The sequence below is a fragment of the Mus musculus genome, chromosome 17 (genome assembly GCF_000001635.26).
Source record: "Mus musculus strain C57BL/6J chromosome 17, GRCm38.p6 C57BL/6J".
Classification (NCBI taxonomy): Eukaryota; Metazoa; Chordata; class Mammalia; order Rodentia; family Muridae; genus Mus; species Mus musculus.
Window position 1 is genome coordinate 71765357 of NC_000083.6, and position 21868 is coordinate 71787224.

The window sequence follows — 21868 nt, forward strand, 5'->3', positions numbered from 1 at the left end:
AAGCACCCTGGGCATGTTTATGCATCCTCTGACCTTCCTCTGGGATTCTCAACTTCTAAACCAAAAGGCTGTGCACTGAAGTAAGGCAGGGAGGTCTGAAAGGAGACAATGTCAGAAAGAACATCAGAGTCTATCAAAGGTTGGGGGGAAGCCACCGGGCCCTAGGAAGCAGGACTTCTTTGTGCCCCATGTCTGATCTCTAAGCCTTATCAGAGAGTACAGAGTTTGAAGCTTGGGACAGAGCAGGGATCAAGCTATGTGTAGAACTATCTTTTGTCATGTTGACGTGGCAGAATAGGATTGGTGTCTGTGTATAAAAGAATGGGGAGCCCCTAAAGTCTGCTGCCTCTATCTCCCACAGTCCAAGTGGCAATAGGAGGTTACTATGATGTTCTAAAGTAATGATTCCCAACCTGTGGTCATTGTCATGCCATCCTTTTGAGTGGGGGGGGGGGGTCACGTATAAGATAGCCTGCACATCAGCTATTTATATTATGATTCATAACAGTAGCAAAATTACAGTTATAAAGTAGCAACAAAAAAATTACGGTTGGGGTAGGGGGTCACCATAACACGAGGAACTGTGGTGAAGGGTCACAGTGTTAGAAAGGTTGAGAACCACTGTTCAAAAGGTTTCCATGAAGAAAAAACTTTTTTTTTTTCAGAGCAAGAAAGCACCAATGAATCAGTCTAGAAGGAGGCCTGGGACCCAGGTGTGAAACATAAGGGCATTCCGAGGATAGAGAAGCCATGGGGCCCTGTTACATGAGTCTGGTTCAAGTACCCAGTATCTAATTTTTCTAAAGGTTGTTTATTTTCTTTCCTTTTAGTATGAAGTAAAGTTTATTTAGGGCATGGGGAGGGGAGTTGAAGGGGTAGAAGAGACAGAAGGAGGGAGGGAGAGAGGGAGGGAGGGAGAGAGGGGGAGGGAGGGAGGGAGAGAGAGAGAGAGAGAAGGAAGAGAAGGAAGAGGAGGAGGAGGAGGAGGAGGAGGAGGAAGAGGGGAGGTTGGCTATGAGCACCTGGAGAGAGAGGGGGAGGGGAATGGAGAGAGAAGGGACAGAGAGGGAGGAGAGGAAGAGAGGAAGAAGAGCAAGAGCAAGGGAAGGTTGTTCATTTTCAGAAAGTATCGTTACAGCTGACTCTTTCTATAATTCCTTAAAACCTTAATTTTGATCCCCCATAAATACAGCAGGGTTAGTACCAGATACAGTTTCTATCAATTATGATGTCAATTCTAAGCATGTGTATTAGCTTTCAAAACTCCATACCACCACTGTATCTTTTTATTATCTGTGTATATTCATTGTACACAGTACTGGCTCTGATGGGGACAATTTATTTCAAGTACATTAGAGCCCAGGCTGACCTGAAACTCGAAGTGATCCTCCTGCCTCTTCCTCCTAAGGGGGAACACCTGACATCTGTGATACTCAGATGCAGATAGTACAAATTAACACCAAGAAGGGGACCCATTATATAAGCCCCCAAGAGCTTAGATTGAATTCCAGAGAAGAAAGAAAAAGAGAATTTCCAACTTTAATTGTGACTGAATAATAAACTTGAATTGACTAAGACATGACTGTATTTGAATGAGTTTATCTGAAAGTGGCTAGATTCAATTTTCTCCGCTTTGAGGCAGAACAGAGGCACAGGGAAGAAATTACACTCAATTACAGGAGAATAGAGAAAATTACATTTTTGCACACTCAAGTCAGTAGCTGTGAAATTTGTGTTGGCTCCAATAATTACAGGCAGCCAGGTGTTGGTATGATCTTAAGAACAAACCGACAGATCATTATGGGCAGTTTTTCCAAATTATTATCTGATCCACAGCTGTAACTCAGAAGGTCAGTGTAGTGTCTCATCATTAGACGTCATGATGAAGTGGGTTTGAATTTCTGTTCAAAACCTTTTCTTTATATCAGAAATCAGAGTCAAGTCTTGAGAGGTTGAAAATGCTTCTTTCTTTCCAAGTTTTCAGGGGCCCAGTCCAGAATATAACCTATGACCAACAGGAAGAAAATAGGAAGTCCTGGGTAGTGTTGGAATCCGGTTAACACCCGTCAATCCACCCTTCACACCTCTGTTCAACACCACTGAGACCTAGGCATGGATCCCCGTGGGTGTGACACACAGGGACTCAGGCTTTTAATTAGGCTTTGGCAGGCAGGACCACAGTGGGAGGATGGAGAGTGAGCTAGTCTCCCATCTTCCAATCCTGGCTCCATGGATTTGTTGCAGACCCTTGGAAGACCGTAGCTCCTGTCAGGCAGCCTTCTCCACAGGTTTACACAGCTCCCCTGGACTCTTGCTCTCTATGGGTTCAGTGTAGGACAGAAACGTGCCTGTTAAACTTCTCTTTCCCGTGGGGTCCCCACGGGCCTGAAAATCATGCCTTTTGTAAACTCTCCTCTGATTACTGTGTCATCTTCTGTGGTGTTTTGGCCGATGCTTCGGCAAGAGTTGTGGGACAATCCCATGCTACCTGCATGGATTAGGGAGAGGTATGTAATATCTGTGGAATGAAGGGAATAGTTTTCTTTTATAGACAAGCCTGAGGCCCCATATGAGAAGGCTTGTCAGTTTTTGTTTGTTTGTTTGTTTGTTTTACTTGATTTTCCTGCTCTAGGAAAAGTTCTGGATGTGTTTCAGTCTTTCAACTCTCCGATTCTTCATTATGAATGTGTCTTAGTCAGGGTTTCTATTCCTGCACAAACATCATGACCAAGAAGCAAGTTGGGGAGGAAAGGGTTTATTCAGCTTACATTTCCACATTGCTGTTCATCACTGAAAGAAGTCAGGACTGGAACTCAAGCAGGTCAGGGAGCAGGAGCTGATGCAGAGGCCATGGAGGGATGTTCCTTACTGGCTTGCCTCCCCTGGCTTGCTCAGCCTGCTCTCTTATAGAACCCAAGACTACCAGCCCAGAGATGGTCCCACCCACAGGGGGCCTCCCCTCCTTGATCACTAATTGAGAAAATGCCTTACAGGTGGATCTTATGGAGGCATTTCCTCAACTGGAGCCCCTTTCTCTGTGATAACTCCAGCTGTGTCAAGTTGACACAACATTAACCAGTTCAGAATGGTAATCCCTAGTAACGTGGAAAGTGATCATCAGGAAAAAGTTCTGGATACTAAAGGGCAGTTTTTCTGTTTAAAGTGAGCAATAGTCACTGCTAAGGTAAATACTTTTATTAAGTTCACAATACCTGAGAAGTCACCTTTGGATAGAAAGAGGGAAGGATGGGGCAGCTTGCCATGATGAGCCTCTGATCTATTATAGCCTACAGGGATCACAGTTCCTATTGAAATAATGTCACTGGCTATTTGCAGAAAGTTCCAGAAGCCTGAAGGCTTCTCTCACCTTGATACACCAGACCGAGAGACAATGTCTTAGTCAATGTTCTGTTTTTTCATTAGCTGAACACCTTAGTTTAAAAACAGACGTGTTGTCCTGATAACTGGAAGAGGTCTCTTTTTTGTGGAGGTGGGGGTGGGGGAGTGGGGCACAGGGGTGGGCTCAGTGGGGGGCATCCTTCTAGATACCACAGTGACAGTTGGGTCCAAAAGAGCTTACAGTTAAGTGTGCAGAGCCGTATACTGTGTGGTGTCAGGTACAGGTGGCTTCCATCTGAAAGTTAGACTTTATCTTCCCAGAGACTTGCCACAACTTGAGAACTCTGGGGCTGGCACGGGAGTGATGTCATTCCGAGCACGAGTGTGGCCTCCCTGTTTGCTGGAAAGAAACTTAAGGGAGAGTTCACTTATGTCCATCTCTCTGCTCTGTTCCTCAGAGCACAACACAGTGCGCAGCTTTGAAACACTGGGGTGCCATTTGTCTCTTACTAATCAAAGGAACTCCTGTAGCTTAGTTTTGGGTGATGTGACAATTTGGGCTAAGAAATGGTTGTTTTTTTTCAGAAGTGGGCCCCAGTAGCAACCACATTGAGTTGAAGGTACTCAGGTACTTAACTAGATGGCTGCAGCCTGAGTTCCGTGTAGGGAATTCCACGGAGCTTTGTCTCATGAACACACCTGAAGAAGTTTCAGGCATTCAGAAAAGTTGCTGTGGAGGGAGGCCTGAGTGGAAATCAGGGTGATTGATCTCTTTGGTAACTTGACAGACACTTTGAAAGGGTTAAAGCATCCGAGCTTCTTCCCTGTTGTGAAATGAAGGGCTTGTAGAGCTTACTAGGGTCCTTTGCCCGTTTGGCTAAGCACTAAATTCAGGGTCCTAATTAGTGCCTGGCCCTTTAAATCTTGTATCCATAGTGCCAAGGCATGTCATTGTTAGGCATTGGTTGCCTGTGGTGACCTGGCTGGCTTGGGGCACTCAAAGGGGACTCCACCAAAGGGAGGCAAGACAAAGCCTGCCATTACCACCGTGGCTTTCTGGAACTTGAATCTACATAGGGCCCGAGGGAGCCCATTATGAAAACACCCGTTTCCATACATCCCCAACTAACACGCTAAGCAATTTGTACTCTGCTGAGGAAGGCTGGTGAGGAACTGAGGAAATTGTGACATTGAGAAGACAGTCACATGATTCGGGTAAGTCAGATTATAAAAGAAATGTGTCTCCTCAGACCTCCAGTGAAACTCACTTCTGTAAAGGCAGAGGTGGATAACACGGACAAAGCAGAGCGCGCTGGACAATCTCAGACCAGTGAAAACGGGCCATCCTAATTGAATACATACACCACACATTCAATCCTAATTGAATGGCCATGAATACACTACTTGATCAGGAAGTAAGGAGGATGCTCCAAACCTAGGCAGAGCATTGGAATTACTGCTCAGTCAGTCTCTCTTCTTGTAACTGTTGAAATTGTTGATACATTATTAGTATTAAAGAAGGCTCATCATTTACGATTAACCTATCACAGTGTAAGCCATCTTCTTTTTAACAAATGCACAATGTCTTCGCCATTACAGTATTAGGACAGTGTTCTTGTTCCTCAAATCCCTAGCAAGCCACTCATCCAACCCCTCTTCCCTGGTCCCGCTAACCATTGAGCATGTTTCTACCACGGCTTCACCTTTTCCATGATGCCAGTTAGAAGGGAGTTACCCTTACTACTGCCCACGCTAAGTGGATGCCATACAGCTGAAGACGTGCAGTAAGAGTCAGGTGACATCTCTCTCTGACTGATATTCACTTAAATAACTCCCCTTTGTCTTCTTTGTGGCTCAATAGCTAATTATTATGTTTTCCCACAGTTTATCCACTCCCCCACTCAAGGCAGAGGATGCCTTAGTTGCTCCAGTATTTGGTTTCAGTTGTGTGTGTGTGTCTCTGTGTGAATATATTTTTAAATCACTTGGGCAAATGCCTATGAGTATGGTTTCTGGCCCATAGTGTCAGACTGTAAGAAACTGCCAGCCCATATTGTGAAGTGTGAGTACCATTTTTCTGCCTCCTCAAGTAGTGAATGAGAGTTTCTCCATGTTCCATACTCATCAGCCTTTGTTAGTGTTTGGAGTTTTAACCCTTCTAATAGACCTATAGCAGTCTCCCGTTCCTGTTTCCAGTTCCCTAATGACTCACCATGTTTGCTCATATACTGATTGGCCATTCGCGTTTCTTCTTCAGTGAGGTGTCTTATTCAGTTCTTTTGCTCATTTAAAGAACAACATCAGGCACATACTTTGGGGGAGGTTTTCTCCTGTTTTTTTTTTTTTTTTTTTTTTTTTTTTGGCTTGTGTGTTTTCATTGTCTTAACATAGCCTTTAAAATTTACTTAATTCGTTGTTTGTGTGTATGTGTGTGTGTGTGTGTGTGTGAGAGAGAGAGAGATGCTTGTGCCTTTGATATTGCATCTAAAAAGTTATCATTGAATCCACTGCCACCAAGATTTTCTTCTCTGGTGTCCTCTGGAAGTTGTATGGCTTTGATTTTTTATTTCTTTCCATGCTCAATTGATAGCTAACTTGTGTGGAAGGTGTGATGGGGAACTATCATTTTCTTGCTGTTGAATTGCCTTTACTCCTTGTGTTGGTGTGCGTGTGATTCTGAGATATTGTTTGATCTATTTTTCCTCTTCCACACTGCCCTAACTACTGTAGTTTTATACTAAAAATTTAAGCTGGGCCATGTCAGTTCTTCAAGTTTATTATTATTATTTTTTCTAAATACTGTGTTGGCTTTTCTGGGTCTTTCCCATTTTATTCTGGGCCCCCTTTGGGTTTCTGGGCTGAGGATTCAGCAGATGAGTGTGCTTAGTGGTAGTCATTTGCCCCCGCAGCTGAGACCTGAGCTTGGCTGGTGACCTCATAGCAGGGCCGTATGGGTTTGCACAATGTCACTGGATATGGCTTGTGAAGATGTGCCACCATTCCTGCTAGCCACAGCACCTCTGAACTGGTGAAAATACGAGTTCCTAGCAGGGGTGTGGCATCTCCTTGATAAGCTGAACGTTAGCAGATCCCTGCTGGAAAGTCTGGGTTAGGGCTTGGGTGAGGCCGGAGGAGCATAATGTGGGTACCACATGGAGCAGGGTGCCTAGGGGAGGGGGCAGCAGGCCCATTATCATGTTGATGGATAGCACATCACTCTGTCGAGTGGTACAGCTCTTCCTTCTTTTCTAGGACTATGCTTCCATCCAATGGGTGCATTCTCAAAGATTATATACTAGTATATCATTATATAATGGCCAGCAATTAAGATGGTAATGTGGGCATTCTTGTTATACTGCCAAGTGGTTATCAAGGTGATGGCAAACAGAACAACAGAGATCCAACCCCCTAGGACATCAGGATATCTTATCTCAACTTGATTTTGAATGAATGTTGTCACTGAGGATACATTTTATATGAAAACTAAGCTGTCTGGGCAGAAATCATTTGTAAAATCTATTTATCCTTAAAAGTCTGAGCTAGCAAAGACCTGGGATCACAAGGCAACTTTATCTTCAGCTTCTAAATTTTACTTCGAAATGCTTAGATTTCTTGGGGTGCTGGTAACAATTGTTGTCTTTTCTTTATAGTGTGTAACACGTACAGGGGGCAGAGAGAAAGAACAGAGCTGATAGTCCCCACTCTTTCCTTCACTGGAAACTTGTGGTGGCTTTTCCTTGACCCTATGGGACAGTGTCTCAGGCTGTTCATGTGACTTTCAAGGCCAATCTAGCCCTAACCTATATTTCTAGTTCATCTCACAGTTTCTCACTCTTAGGTCTGCTCTAGTGAGACTGTTCAGGCTTGAGTGTTGGGATTCCCCTCACATTTTGTTGTTAATATCTAATCTGCAGGAGTGAGTTCTTAGCGGTGATACTTTTAGCATTTTGTGCACTTGTAAGAAAGCTCACTTCCATTTCCATCAGGTAACTACACAATGAGGAAGATGCTCACCTAGAAACTAGGAAGAAGGTCCTTGCCAGACTCAGAATCTGTTGGTGCTGTCTTCGGATTGCCAGCCTCCCGGCCAGAGACAAATCTCTAGTGTATAAGCCTGCGGTCTGTCTGCATTAGTCACTAACAGCAGTCAGAATGGACCAGGACTCTTCTGTACCTTAAATACAGTTTGAACTTTGTTACCATCTTCAGGCTCTCTCTCACAAAGTATCATGTTTACAAGTTCAATCTCTGGGGGGCTGGAGAGACACCTCAGAGGTTAAGGGTGCTTGCTGTTCTTAGATGGGACCAGAATTTAGTTCCCAGTATTCACATGGTGGCTCACAATCACCTATAACTCCAGTTCCAGGGGGATGTGATGCTGTTCTGACCTCTGCACACACATAGTTCAGATACATACATACACACACACATACATACATACATACATACATACATACATACATACACACACACAGACAAAACACTCTCACACATAAAACAAAAAAATAAATACATCTTCAAAAAAAGTTTAACCTCTGGATTAATGTGGTCCAGGTTTCAAAACCTGGTTCTACTCCCTAGTCTGTGTGCTTGGGCAAGTTGTCTGACTCTTCCCTGATCAATTTTTTAAAAACTGGGTCTATGGCTCCACATGGGTTGTCTAATTGAATGTGGAGGTGAGAGGGATCAAGAGTGGAAAAAAATGTAGCAAGCCCCATTCTATACTTGAATTTCTCCAACTGAAGGATTGGAACCTGAATGATATTTAATGCATAAAGGTCTAAAGGCAGATAAAGACGATAACCCATAGCATATACAAAGCCCCCAGGGCAGCTTGCTCCTCATCTGCCTAACTACATCTCGTCATGCTTCCTATGAGCTCGGGATGTCTTTTTGAAGTCTTTCCTGACCACATCAGTCTACAGTGTGGAAAGTCTCTCCTTGGAGAACCTGAGCGCTAGCCCCGTTTCTTTGGTAGGTGTCTGGCTTTCTTGTCCATTGTTTATGTCTTTGGATGACTCTGCATTTGAACATAACTCTGAGTCAAGCCTGTGCCTAGTGAACTGCACCAGGAGGCGGGGACCACTTACCTTATTGTACAAAGAAGCGACCTGAGGTTCAGGGGCGTTAAGAAGAAAGATGGGGACTGCAGAGCTGGTAAGAAATGATCCTGGGGTTCTGTTTGGGCTGCCCACAATGGCCTATGTTCATGGCAGACTTTCTTCTTTACTGGAAAACTGGAGTGACCTAAGTTATACCTGATCACAGTTGTCCCCCTGTCCTCGGAGTAGGAGGCCCTAAACATAAATCTAGTAATTTGCTGGACCCAGCTATAATTTGGTTGCTCTTCTAAGTGCTAGTCCGGGTCTCAAGGCTTCGGTTATCTTGATTAGGAAAAAGCTATTGCACGCTATATTTTTGTGGACTTTTAAAAGCACAGACTATAAGAACTTCTTACTCTTGGTTGAACTCCACATGAATCTAGAAAAGCAGTTCACACTTCTTTTTCTCCTGACTATGCCCTGCAGTCTCAAATATGCTTGGATGAGAGATGCCAGAATCACTCTCATTATCTTTTTTTTTTTTTTTTTGTCACAAAGGAGGCTTTCTCGTGACTCAGAACCAGAACCAGCTCATTGGTCCATGGCTTTCTTTGGTTAGGTGACTCATTGGATGCTTGTTAACAGGTGCAAACCCCGGTGCAGCTCCAGTTGGGGAGGGACCTGTCCTGATATTCTCTCGACTCCTAATCACAATGTTATTAAAGCCATAATGGTTTATCATGGCCTAGGGTGAGACTGCACTGGTTTGTAAGCAACTGATGAAAAGACAGCTTTGGCGATACACAGGCCCTTGCATGGGCAAGTGTGCACATGAAAGGAAGTCAAGCATTAAGCCTTTTAAAACCCTGGGATCCGTGGTGCTTAATTTGTGGGTCACGGACCCTTTGGCGCTGAATGACTCTTACACAGGGGTTGCAATCAGATATCCTGCATAACAGATAGTTACATTATGATCATAATAGCAGCCAAATTACAGTTATGAAGTAGCACCAAGAATAATTTTATGGTTGGGGGGGGTCACATCATGAGGAACTGTATTAAAGAGTCAAGGCATAAGGAAGGTTGAGAACCACTGCCTTGGATGCAATAGTCTATCTTGATTGGGGTGAACAGCCTGGTCCCTTCTGTCAGCTCATATTTCCCAAATTTGTTCTATTCCAGAGACTGTTTGGGGGTATTTGTGATATAGCAGTGACAGAGGTCCAATACAATTCCTGCCCTCTTAGATCTCCTTTGAAACAAAACAACAACAACAATAACAGCAACAAATGAAGCAAAATGTTTTTAGTATATTTTATATATTTTATGTTTCTGAGTTCATGCAAAAGAAGAAAGGAGGACCCACTCAGTCACCATTAAGCATTAATCATTATTATTTATCAGTATTGTTCATCTCTCTTCCCTACCATTCACTTACTGCTAATGAAATACCTTAAAGCAATCTCAGGCAGGAGACATTTTATCCTATTTTCCATGACTGTTTAATAAAGATTTTTAAAAATAAAAATATATAATTGTAATGTGATCATAAATAGCAGAATTAATAAAAATTATTGATACAATTTAATATCCACATAGGGTTAAATTTCCTCTAGTGGTCCTATGAATATTCTCTCCTTCCTTTTTTTTTTTACACAGTGCACAGCGTCTCTCATATTGTAGTGTGGGTTGATGTGGAACTCGTTACGTAGCCCAGGCTGGCTTGAAGCAGAAATTCTCCTCCTCCCCAGTGCTAAGATTACAGACATGAGGCATATGCCTGGCTCTAGAATTTCTTTTTAACATTTATTTATTTGAATCTAAACGAGATCTGCACACTGTAGGCTGTGGATAGGGCTCTGAACTGTTCTAGTCTGTGGCAGTTTCTCTGAGCTCTTTTGCTGTTTGTAGGAATGAGTTCTTTGTTCTGTAGAAGTCCCCAAATATGAGTTTGTTTGATTGCATTTTTATGTTTTTCTAATGATATTTCTTCATGCTTTGCCTTTTCTGTAAAATGATGGCTATATAAAGAGATTTTGTTAATGTCAGTTCCAATGGGAAAGACGGGATCATTGAACTAAAATTCTCATGGGAAGTAGCTTGATGCTATTTATGTGTGCCAGAGATGGTTCTACAGTTATCTTGGTGACTAGAAATTTAAGTAACTGGTGTGAAAAGTGTAGTTCTGTGCCTATGTATGTGTGCATTCATGTTTATGTTTGTGTGCGCAAGTGTATTTGTGTGTATGTGTGTGTGTGTGTGTACATGCATGAGGGTGAGCCCAGAGACCAGAGGTCAATATTGGGGGTCTTTCTCAGTCACTTTTCACCTTGTTTTTGAGACTGGGTCTCTCACTGAACCTGGAACTCACTGGTTTCAAAAAGGATGGCTGGCCAAGGAACCTCAGGAATTTCCCTGTGTCTGCCCCAGTGCTGGGGTTACAGGCCTGCTACCACAGCCAGCTTTTCATGTGGGGCAGGGGATTTGAGCTCAGGGCCCCTATATCTGTGTGGAAGGTTGCTTTTTAGCTAAGCCATCTCTCCAGACCCTGAAAACAAATGTCCTTGTGCCACATGGGCAGTTCTGACCCCAATGCTATGAAATACTCCCTTGGTCCCTGCCTTTCTTTATGTTGACTTACAAGTTTGGCCTTTAAAAGTGGTTGTACTGTCTGATGGTTGGATGTGATACCAGCTAAAGGGCATGTTAGCAACAAGTTGGGTTTGAAAAAAAATGCCATTGGTTCTTATTTGGAAGCAAGGCTAACAAAAGGCAGAATAAACTTATAGGCTATCTCGAGTCCCTGAATGAAGAGTATTTGAGGATGGTTTTCAGGTTTACTTTGCAGAAGACATTCAGCTATTTGAATGATGCAATCAGAATGAGAAGCACTAACTGGGAAAGGATGTGTGCGCCATCTGAGGCGTTTCCAGTTTAGACTCTACTTCAGCAGGGGTCCCCATGTGCAGCCTTCAGAGGGGAGGCGGGTCAGAAAAGGAAAAGCCAAGGAGAGGCAGCAGGAGGGCTTGGGGGTTTCAGGGCTGTAGGTCGATGAGGATTCCCATGGCCTTGGTGAGTTTCTTCAGTAAAGGATGACGTCAATGTTTTAAAAAAGGAGATTGGGCTTTTCATTTGGGGACCCGAATCCAAACAGGATGACCCCAGTGAGCAAAGGGGAGAACTTAGTATCTCTATGGCAGCAAAGTGGAGAACATAGTATCTATATGGCAGCAAAGGGCAGAACATAGTATCTATATGGCAGCAAAGGGCAGAACATTGTATCTATATGGGCAAGGTCATGGGGAGGGTTACATTTTGTATGTGTTATATTGGGCATATCACAGAGTGGATGATGAGGAAGCATTTGGATATATCTATATCATCCACACTTACCTATCCCATCTATATCTCTGTCTATAGCACAGAGATAAAAATCTGTGCTAAGGATCAGGAAGAGGGATGCTATCCAGGCAAGGATTAGACAGATCATCCTGTGAAAGACTGCCTTCCTGGAAACCCCACCGAGAAGCCCTTAGGGGATTCTCTGAGGTATACATAGCAGTGTGTCTCGACTACACTCAGTGCTGCTACCCTGTGCTACAGAGTGTGTGTCTCTCATTAAATACCCATCAATCGTGCAGGAGGTTTCCATATCCTTGCCAACATTTGGGATAATCTTTTTTTTTTTTTTGGGGGGGGGGGAATAATCTTTATGCCTTTTTGCCTCTGACAGGGAAAAGCCTATCTCTATATATCACTTTTATACTTTAACTTTTAGTTATATTTTTATGCATGAATTCAACACACAGACACACATACTTACACACACACACACACACACACACACACACACACAGAAAAACCACAGGAGTTAAAACTAGAAAAACAACTAGTTCTATATCATCTTCACCACTACAGTCAGTCCTTCTTCATGGCCTGATATCACTCTTCCTTGGGCATCCTTCTTTTTCCTATACTGTGCCCACAGTACATTTATTTACACACATACATGCATACATTGTAGGCTAGAATCCATGAGAGAGAGAGAGAGAGAGAACATGTGGTTTATTTTTTCTTTCTTTCTGAGACAGGGTGACTTATACATTCTAAGTCCACCCACTTCCTGGACATTTTGTGATTGTTTTTATTTCTTGCCCATCCCACTGCTTGTCATTCTGGGCTTTTCTTTGGACAGTCTAGATAGCCTGTGTGTCTTTGTTGGGGTTATTGTTGCTGTGATGGTACCAGGTTGAAAGATAACTTGGGGAGGCAAGGGTTAATTTCCCTCCCAGTTCCATATCACAGTTCATCATCAAAAGCAGTGAGGGCAGGAACTTAAGCAGGGCAGGAACCAGGAGGCAGGAGCTGATGCAGAAGCTGTGGAGGGATGCTGCTTTCTGGCTTGCACTTCATCATTGGCTCAGCCTGCTTTCTTATAGAACCCAGGGCCACCAGCCAAGGGGTGGAACTGACCATGGTGGTCTGGGCCCCTCCCACATAAATTATCAATAATAAAAAAAATGCTCTTCAGGCTTACCTACAGCCCAATCTTAAGGAGGCCTTTTCTCAGCCACCATGTTAATTTTCTATCCTATAGCATCTCGAATTGCTTGGCAAGGTCTCTGGGCATGCCTACAAGATGCCTACAGGGCATGCCTATCTTGAAGATGCTAACTGATGTGGGAGAGCCTACCTACCTGTGGGCAGAGCCATTCTCCAGGCAGTAGATTCTAAAATAGAGAAAGGGAGCTAGTGTCAGCATTCATCTCTTACTTCTTGAGTGGGATGTCATGTGACCAGCTGCTTCAAGCTCTGTTGCCTTGACTTCCCTGGGATGATGGATCTTTGAATTGTGAGCTAAAATAACTCCTTTCCCTCTTAAGTTGTGTTTGTCAAAGTATTTTGTCACAGCAACAGGGAAGGAAACCAAGACACATCCCCAGTCAACTGTCTACTGTTACCCTTTCCTCATTTTTTTGTTAGTTTTTCGACTGATTTTTGTTGCTTTAGGTACTAATTCCTAGCTATGTTTATACATGTCACAAACTTCTTTCAGTTTGTCACATCTTTTCATTTTTCTTTTTAAAAAAGTATCTTGAAATGTGTATCTGCATTTGGGTATATGCATGGTGCAGTACCCACCGAGGCCTGAAGAGGGCATTGGATCTGATGGAGCTAGAGTTATAGGCGGCTGTAAGCTGGTCTTTCTTGGATGCAGGGACCAAACTCAGGTCTTCTGCAAGAGCAGAATGCACTTTTGACTGCTGAGCTGTGTCTCTCCACTTCTTTTTATTGGAGGTTACCTGTGGCCACTCAGTGGAGGAATTTTGTAAGGATTTACAAATGTGTATGGTTCTTTGTTAGTCCTATTTCCTGATAGGAACAGATGAAGTTGTTCTACGGCATTTCCTCCATCATCTCTGTCACTGACCCCAGGCCCTCCAGCATAACAAGTTCACTTGTGCCCCCGGGAGCCCAGTGTGCATTAGGAATACATTCTTACAGCAGATTTCCAGCATCTCCCTCACTTTCTTTTCCTTTTTGTTTCCATTATTAAATAAGACTGTTTGACTAACTCTGTCCTATATATAATTCATATTTTTTCAAATCATTGGCTGTGGTATCACTTTTATGTATACCAAGGACATGCTTATCCAGGGCTCTACCTTCTAGGTCATTTTTCTGTTTATTTCTAGAGCAGCATCCAATAATTTTTATTATGATATAGTAAAGACATAATTTCTAGTATAGCAAATCTCCTTCTTTTGGTCTTGCTTTTAGACATTTGTCCTATTTAAAGTTATATTTGTCTTACGTATTTTATGTTTATTGAACACCTTAAAATTTTAGTTATAACCAAATACTGAGTCTAGAGATCAGCTTGACATTTTGACAGTGTGAAGCCATCCCGACAATGGCCTATTTCTTCATCTGTTCAGTCTTTTTTTTTTTTTTTTTTTTTTTTAATGTCCTTTAATAGAGTTTTAAGAGCTTCTCCATAAAGTTCTGAAAAGTTGTTAGGTTAACCCCAGATGCTGTGAGTATGAGACGTGTCTCACTGTCTCCTTCCTGCTTATTTGCTGCTGATGTAAACGGTTGGATTTTACAAATTGATCTTGTATTTGGACGTCTTGCTGAACTAATTCCTTCTAACAATGCGCTGATTTTCTTTGGGTGTTCCAGGCAGAGAGTCCCGTTGCCTGTGAATACAGTAGAGAGGAAGACTTTGCGAGTTCGGGTTCGGCTAAGTGCTGTAAGCATCCCTGCTGGTTGAGTTCCCATCCGCCTGGCTTTCCCAGAAGACTGTCTCTCATGTACTCACTTTGGGAAAGTGAGTCTCTCTCTTCTCCCTGAATGATACCAAATGATGCCCAATGCGCGGAGTGAGGACGAGCAATGTCTGAATTTCTGAGTGATTCCCTGCTCATCATTCAGGCATCTCTGGGCCCTCCCCAATCGCTACAAGGATATTTTATGTAGGTGATGCCAAACAATGTCTTGAGAGACTTTCAGATCATATTTACTGTATCTTCTGTTCCACTTCATTTGTATTGGAGACAAATTTTATTATGGGTAGTGTTCTGTATAGTAGAAAGTTGGCCACGCCTCCTCTTCTCTTTGGTACTGATCGTCGATGGATGCTGTCTCTTTGTGGCACTTTGTTTCATTGTGATATTCTTCTCAGCACCTGTGATGGATTATAGTCCATTTGCCTCGCCATTCCAATGGCTAGTTCAAACTCCAAATTTTGACCCTATATAATTGTCCCATTTCCTTGTTATTAAATTGGCAAGACCTAGCTGCAAAACATTGTGTGATATGTGTGTGTGTGTATGTGCCAGGGAATAGCCCAACAACAAGGGCTTGTGTTCCTGATGGCCAAGGAGTAGTTTCAGGTTTTGGAATAAAGGCAGCTAAGTGAGTGGCAGACTCTCCCTGGTGACTTGTTGTCCCTGGAATTTGCCTGTGTACTGTGTATGTTGGGTGTAGCAGGAAGAGCCAGTAGTCTGGCTGGTTCTAACAGAGATCTTCATTATAGCTTAGTACCACTCAGCTTGCCACACCCCATCACCTACTAATAGTGGTATCTTGGTGGATACTTTAAAAAAAAAAGCAATAAAAGTAAACTGTGTCGCTCGGAAAATATCACCAGCAGCTCCTGTTACAACAGATCCTTATGGGTTTCCGTGTTTCAGTGGCACTTAGAGCCAACAAAAGGCAAATTGCTTTCTCTTTTAGCCAGCTGAGGAGGTGGGTGGGTTAGGCAAGAATTGGGTGTGAGAAAAACAGGGAAAGGGGTGTGTGTGTGTGTGTGTGTGTGTGTGTGTGTGTGGTGTCCTCCGAGGGAGGGATAAGCATCTGTGTTACATTACCATCCTCAAGAGTGCATGAAGACAAGAGTCTGCAGGGAAAGAGAACCTGGCAGCTGCCCAGGGGTGTGGGATGGTGGAATTTAGTACTGCATAAGCACCCTGAGTTTTAGTTGGCCCTGTGCCCCACCCAGTTCTCCACTGTGCTCTGACCGCCTCAAACAACTATTTGGATATCTTGGGTTGAGTTAGTAGAAGCTCAAGAGGTAGGCAGAGGTGGCAGGCTCGTCTCGGTACTTACCAGGTCGCCGTTCCATTCTGAGAATCTCATTTAGAAAGGCTCAAGACAAGCCAGGATGCACTCCGAGGAGTCCTTCAACCGGCTGGTGAGTAGGGTCCCAACTGCACTATCGACGAACGGCCTGAGAGACAGAGAATGCTCATTGTTCTCTCTTGAACTGGAGTTAGATGTTCTTTGACAACATCCATGGCAGAAACAACCCTAGATTTTAGCTCCCAAGGAAGGATGTTTTGCCAAAGGCTAGTCTAAGCTACCTTAAGAGTTAGCGAGTTCCTTCTTCTTCCGAGTATCCAAGTAGAGTCACTTGGTGGGAGAATGTTGTGAGGACTCTAGCAAGGAGAAAGTATTTGTGTTTGTTTTCCTAGCCTCCAGAGCCAACAGTTCGAACTGGAAAAGTGCTCTGGGGTGTGGTGTGCACTTACCTCTGGGCTGGCAGAGATGCTGATGGACATCCATTCATATGGTCTCTCAACAAGTTAGTTACCACACGATAGGGAAGAAACACCAACAGGGTTACAGTTTGTGAGGCCTCGAAGAGCTTGGCTGTGACATCCTTAACTCAAGTTTACAAACTTGTCAGTCACATTTAGCTCTCCCTATTAAAGACCAACACCTTTCTGCAGCATGGGGAAGAACTAGAAATGCCAGCGCCCACATCTGCTAGGGTTTCAATGTCACTTCTTTCTGGTTATGAGAAGATGGAAGAGATGAGAAGTATGAGGTAGGTGAGGAGGGAGCAGAAAACTAAGGAATGTGTAAGTGTGCCCTGTGACTATTCATTTCTTCCCTTTGGCTGGCACACTTCCTTTGTAATTGCTCAGTTGGGTATTGAGAGGGGTTTTCACAGCAGGACCTGGAAACAGATAATTGACTGACGGATCTTACCCTAGGCCATACATGGCCTCCCTATGCATGGGTGAGATGTGGTCTCTGCCTACCAGATGCTGTAGGTGGGAACTCTTCCAGCCCAGGATGCTAGAAAGCAAGGGGGGTGGCAAATAGGGCCAACTAAGACCATGCAAGAGGAGGGTGTGCCTGCTGCAGCCCCAAATCACCATCCTGGCCAGCCAAGGTTCCTTTTAGAGCCTGGTTGTGCCTCTCTGGACAGATCCCCATTTGTGCATGGCACCGCAGGGGCTCTGGGAAAGGCCACTGGACTGTGAGTTTGGGCACAGCAGGTGCAGCCGCCGCCAGACCTTCCTCCTGTTGGGGGCACAGGGGGCGCAAGCAGGAGGCGAGCGAGCGCAGGCGCGTGCGCCGGGCCCAGGGCCGAGGCCTGCGCGCAGCCCAGGCGGCTGCACTGCGCGCGCGCCGACCCGCGTGGGGGGCCCGGTTCCGGCGCGCGCGGCGTGGAAGGCGGCGGGTTGCTGCTGCCCGGCTGGAGGCTCGGCGGCAGCCACGGGACCCCTGCGGGAGGGCGGGAGCGCGCCCGCCCGCCCCTGCGCCTGGCCTCTGCGCCCCGCGTCCGCAGCCGGCGCTCCTCGGGGACCCGGAGCAGGCAGGTGGCGGGACGCTGGGGGGCGGCGGGACCCGGAGGCCGGGAGGGCCGGCCGCTAGGCGGTTGGCGGTGCGGGCCCCACCGAGCTGCCCGGAGGCCTCCCAGGACGCGGCCCGGCGGGCGGAGAAGTGGGTGCTTGTGTCGCTTGCTCTCCGGCTGAGATGGGTGCCCGGCTGAGGCCCGCGCTCCCCGGAACCCCGGAGTATCTCCCACGCGTGGGGCTGCGCACCCTGGTGGGTTCTCATAAGCTTGGCTCATCATGTTCTCATTCGCATCCTCCTCCGACTTAGATCATTAAGAAACCCGTGGCCATGCGTGTTCCAAACTGAACTGGCTTCGCCTCGCCTTGCTGCTCTGAGATTCCTTCATACTAATTCGCCTTGAGAAGTTGCAGGAGGGTGGGAGCCCAGTGAGACCTGTCCCGTGCTTGCGGAACCGCAAGGATTAGATGAACTGGTTCTTAGTTACAGCTGTGAGGTGGGACAGTAACTTGGTGACTGTACCAGGCTGCACTGTGGGTAGGTACATCGTACCTTAGCATAGCGTAAAAACAGTGCCTTTGAAATTCTTCTGAAGCGTGTTCCTCAGTGGAGACCTTCATCAAATACTTGGTTGCAGTCGACTCTTGCTTTGACCTTTGTCAGTGAGTCTGCGGCACAGTTTAAGTTGACTGTGGGGCAGCAGAGCGGGTGGCGTAGGACGCAGAGACTGGAAGGAGAGCAGAGACTTGGAAATGGCCGGATTCCAGCTTTCTACATTTTGCCGATGCAAATCTATCCTGGTTTCATTTGAACATAAATATGATGCATTTGGGGGGGGGGGGTAACACTTTCATTTGTTAACCATTATTTAGGCTCAAAGATTGACTCTTGACACAACCAAAGTGTTTATATCTGTTTTGTAGCTTTAGGACACTGCATTGTTCCTTGGACTTCTTTCCACTCGCCTGTTTCTCAGATACAATCCCAACAACAAGGCCTTTTAAAAAAGCGATGATTATAGTGGTATCAGTTTGCTTATAACAGTTGAAGGTTTGAAATACGTATTAGTGAGCTTGAGCTGACAGAATCAACTTCTGTCTCTAGCTAAAACCCTTTAAGCATCTGGCTGCTTTTAGTCTGACCGTCCTCTTAATTATTTATAATTATGCTGCTGCAAGCTTGCTTGGCACATCAGACTTTCTCATTTCAGGCATCTGAAAGTTGTTTGTTCTCTGAAGAGTGAGCTAGACTGCTTTCCTTCAGTGCTGGTCAGGGGAATGTCCGTAGATGAAATGTCTTTCTGGTTAGCCACGTGCAAACTGACCCTCTGAACATTCAGATAGAGCTAAAGCAGGGTCTATCATACAGTCCCAGGTAAATAAAATAGGTATACAAATCAAACATTTATTGACAAGAAGTCATATATTTATCTTGAAACAAAGATATACATATGATTTTGCTATTTAAAGATGAAAACAAATTTGCATGCTGAAGAGGATTTGGTTGTCAATTTTATATGTAAGTTGGACGGACCCTTGGTACTACAGGGTATGGAACATCTTCAGCATTTTATAAAACTGATGTATAGTGCTGACAGTGCTGTTTTATATGAATATAAATGGAAAATATTATAAATATACACAAATAAATACATGTATAATTAGGACCCTTTCAGAAGTTGTTGGAAATTCTGTCTGAATCTAAAACCAGAATTAATTTATGAGTTTTAAAAAAAATTATTTTTAATTTATATGCATGAGTGTTTTGCTTGCATGTATGAACGTGCCTGGTGCTTACAGAGTTCAGAAGAGGGTGTTGGGTCCTTTGGAACTGGAATTGCCATGTAGGTGGTGGGAACCCAACCTGGTAGGCGGTGCTCCTAACTGCTGAGCCATCTCGTGAGTGTCAATGAATTTTAATATTTTTAAGAAGTTATTTATTTATGTATTTATTGGCAAGGTCTCACTGTGTAGCTCTGGCTGTCCTGGAACTCACTTTGTAGACCAGGCTAACTATGAACACATTGAGATCTGCTTGCCTCTGTCTTAAGTACTGGGACTAAAGGCATGTGATTTTTTTTTTTTAAATAAATTTAGAACACAAACAGCAATTAGTGAAATCAACATTGGAACAAAATCTAATTCTAAAATATGCTAATTTGATGCGTACACGCTGAGGAACGACAATGGAAACTTATTAAAAGTCTTTGTTTTCCGTAATTAAAGCATTACATTTCTGTAAGAGCAGAATACTTTGTAAACACGGCAACCCATGACATCATACACCTGGTCTTGCATCTGGTGAGTGGAGCAGTATCAGATGGCACTGAATGGCATGTCCACATGTTCAGTGAACACTGTGTGTTCAGAGCCAAGGCCGCAGTGAGGTCACATGATAACGCTGTAAGCACTGGCTGAAATACCCCAGATACAATATGCATTTGAATTTGTATTATTCTTAGGGGACTGTGCATTTGGAAACCTGAATTATTTCTGATTGCCATTTTTTTTGTGTGTGTGTGACATTCCATATTTAATTGTATGTCATCCCCTTCCCAGCCCTCAGTATTAAGAAACTCTGAGCTAGACCAACTGGGCAATTTAAAAGCCACTTGTAGCTAGCCACATGTCCTAGGTGGTCATCCAGTCCCTAATTATCAGAAATCCTTAGAAATCCTAGGCTGTCTTATCTCGTTGTCTGCATTATAACCAGCTGTTGTCAATCAGATTACTAATTGTACAGTATTTGTGTTTCTGGTAGCTATCTAGCCCTGGGCTAGTATCTATAGGAGGGCGAGTGCCTAACTCTTTATCTTTGGAATGCACAGCTTAGGACTTAATGAGAAACAGTATTTATTGGAATCGTGATGGAACTCCTTGAGGGCGGGTATCTGATATTCCGTGTAGGGCTCAAGGCTGCTTTTCCAGTGTTTTGTTTGTAGCAAATGAAAGGGTCCTTAGGGTGGTGCTTTTTCATGCTTATTTGCTTAGGTTTGTTTTTAAGTCTCATGAAAATAGAGGCTCACATACTTGTAACATATGTGTGGTGAGTGGACAGATGTTTTATAGGTATTAAATAGAAGGATCATTGAAGTCTGTGTTTGTAAAATACAAATACTTATATTTTGGAATTCCATGAAAATAAACAGCACAACCTACTGCTATGGGAAACTGGATGATGTGACGGTGATTCTTGGAAATGTGGACACAGCCTGGGGCTCCTTGTTAGTGAAGAAACTCCAGTATGGAGCTCTTGATCCATAGATTCAAGCTATCAATAGCTATCAAGCACATTGGATAGAAAGGCTGGGGTGTAGCTCAGTGGTAGAGCACTTGCCTGATATGATATATGTGAGGCTGTGGGTTCAACCCTCAGCATCACAGAAATACTGTCTTCTCTTTGGTTGGTTCTCTTGGGAGCCCCGACACCCCCACACTTCTCTGCAGAAGTTGCTTGGTGTTTCTTATTGCTGATATGTCAAGGCAGGCTCAGGCTCCTTGGAGAAGCATGAGGGGTTGGAGACACGATCGTATGCTTTTACTCAGAAGTGGTTTGAGTTAATGGAATAAGATAGGATTCCCAGACACCTGAAAGTCTGGAGAATTTAGTATGTGTGTGTACATATGTGTACATGTCCACATATATGTGTGTAGGCCAGAGGTTGATGTCAGCTGTCTTCCTCCATACTTTTCTACTTTTTTTTTTTTTTTACCAAGGCAACTCACCAAGGGGTTCCCTTGCTGAACCCTGAGATTTTGATTTGTCTGGTCTAGGGAACCATCCTGGTTTGATTTGTCTGGTCTAGGAAACCATCCTGGTTTGATTTGTCTGGTCTAGGGAACCATCCTGGTTTGACTTGTCTGGTCTAGGGAACCATCCTGGTTTGATTTGTCTAGTTTAGGAAACCATCCTGGTTTGATTTGTCTGGTCTAGGGAACCATCCTGGTTTGGGGTATTTGTGTTTCTACCTCCCAAGTGTTATTATTACAGGTGGGTCACTGTGCTCTCCCCACTTTAATGTGGGTTGTGAGGGTTTGTGTGTGTGTGTGTGTGTGTGTGTGTGTGTGTTGTCAGAACTCCAGTCCTGACACTTGCTCAGGTTTACCTACTGAGCTCTCTTTCCAGTCCCACATGCAGTTCTAGTCTTTAAGAGTCTTGACAATTTGCAGGAAATGAAAGGTACTCTGGGGACCACAGTAAGCAATTTTGTTTTATCACTTTGCTGACAAATTAAGAGTCTAGAAAACAAGTCCCAAAAGTGTGGTTACGGTGAGATTACTCTTCCCAAAACACTACTTGAAGCATGCCTGTCTCTTGGCGTGTCCTGGTGCTTATGGAATCGAATGGTTTTGTTTGTTTGCTTTGCCCAGTTAAGAACGAGAGTAGCTATCTCCCCC

The 21868-nt window shown here is 44.2% G+C and overlaps 1 protein-coding gene and 1 long non-coding RNA gene across 25 annotated transcripts in view; one reads left to right on the forward strand and one right to left on the reverse strand.

Moving 5' to 3' along the window:
• Positions 1 to 1531: 1531 nt before the first annotated feature.
• Gm30140 lies at positions 1532 to 17329 on the reverse strand. Of its 3 annotated transcripts, none has more exons than XR_001782175.2 (4): positions 16415 to 17326; positions 16247 to 16321; positions 15993 to 16113; positions 1532 to 2005 (listed from the first exon to the last, which is right to left on the reverse strand). It is a non-coding gene; the product is annotated as a predicted gene, 30140 (long non-coding RNA). The 3 variants fall into 3 exon arrangements; XR_385738.4 differs by lacking the exon at positions 1532 to 2005 and adding an exon at positions 12430 to 15069 and having other exon boundaries at positions 16415 to 17328; XR_385739.4 differs by lacking the exons at positions 1532 to 2005; positions 16247 to 16321 and adding an exon at positions 12430 to 15069 and having other exon boundaries at positions 16415 to 17329.
• Clip4 (CAP-GLY domain containing linker protein family, member 4) overlaps positions 4318 to 21868 on the forward strand; it is a 94537-nt gene continuing 76986 nt past the window's right edge. For 4 of the 22 annotated variants that reach the window (XR_385397.4, XR_003952214.1, XM_006525150.3 and 1 more), the window contains exon 1: positions 17243 to 17490. The gene's annotated coding sequence lies outside the window, so the exon portion shown is untranslated. Of the gene's footprint in view, positions 4555 to 15942; positions 16078 to 16590; positions 16714 to 17239; positions 17724 to 21868 lie in introns of those variants that run through there. The other 18 variants (NR_073185.1, NM_001271484.1, NM_175378.1 and 15 more) reach the window with 11 other exon arrangements.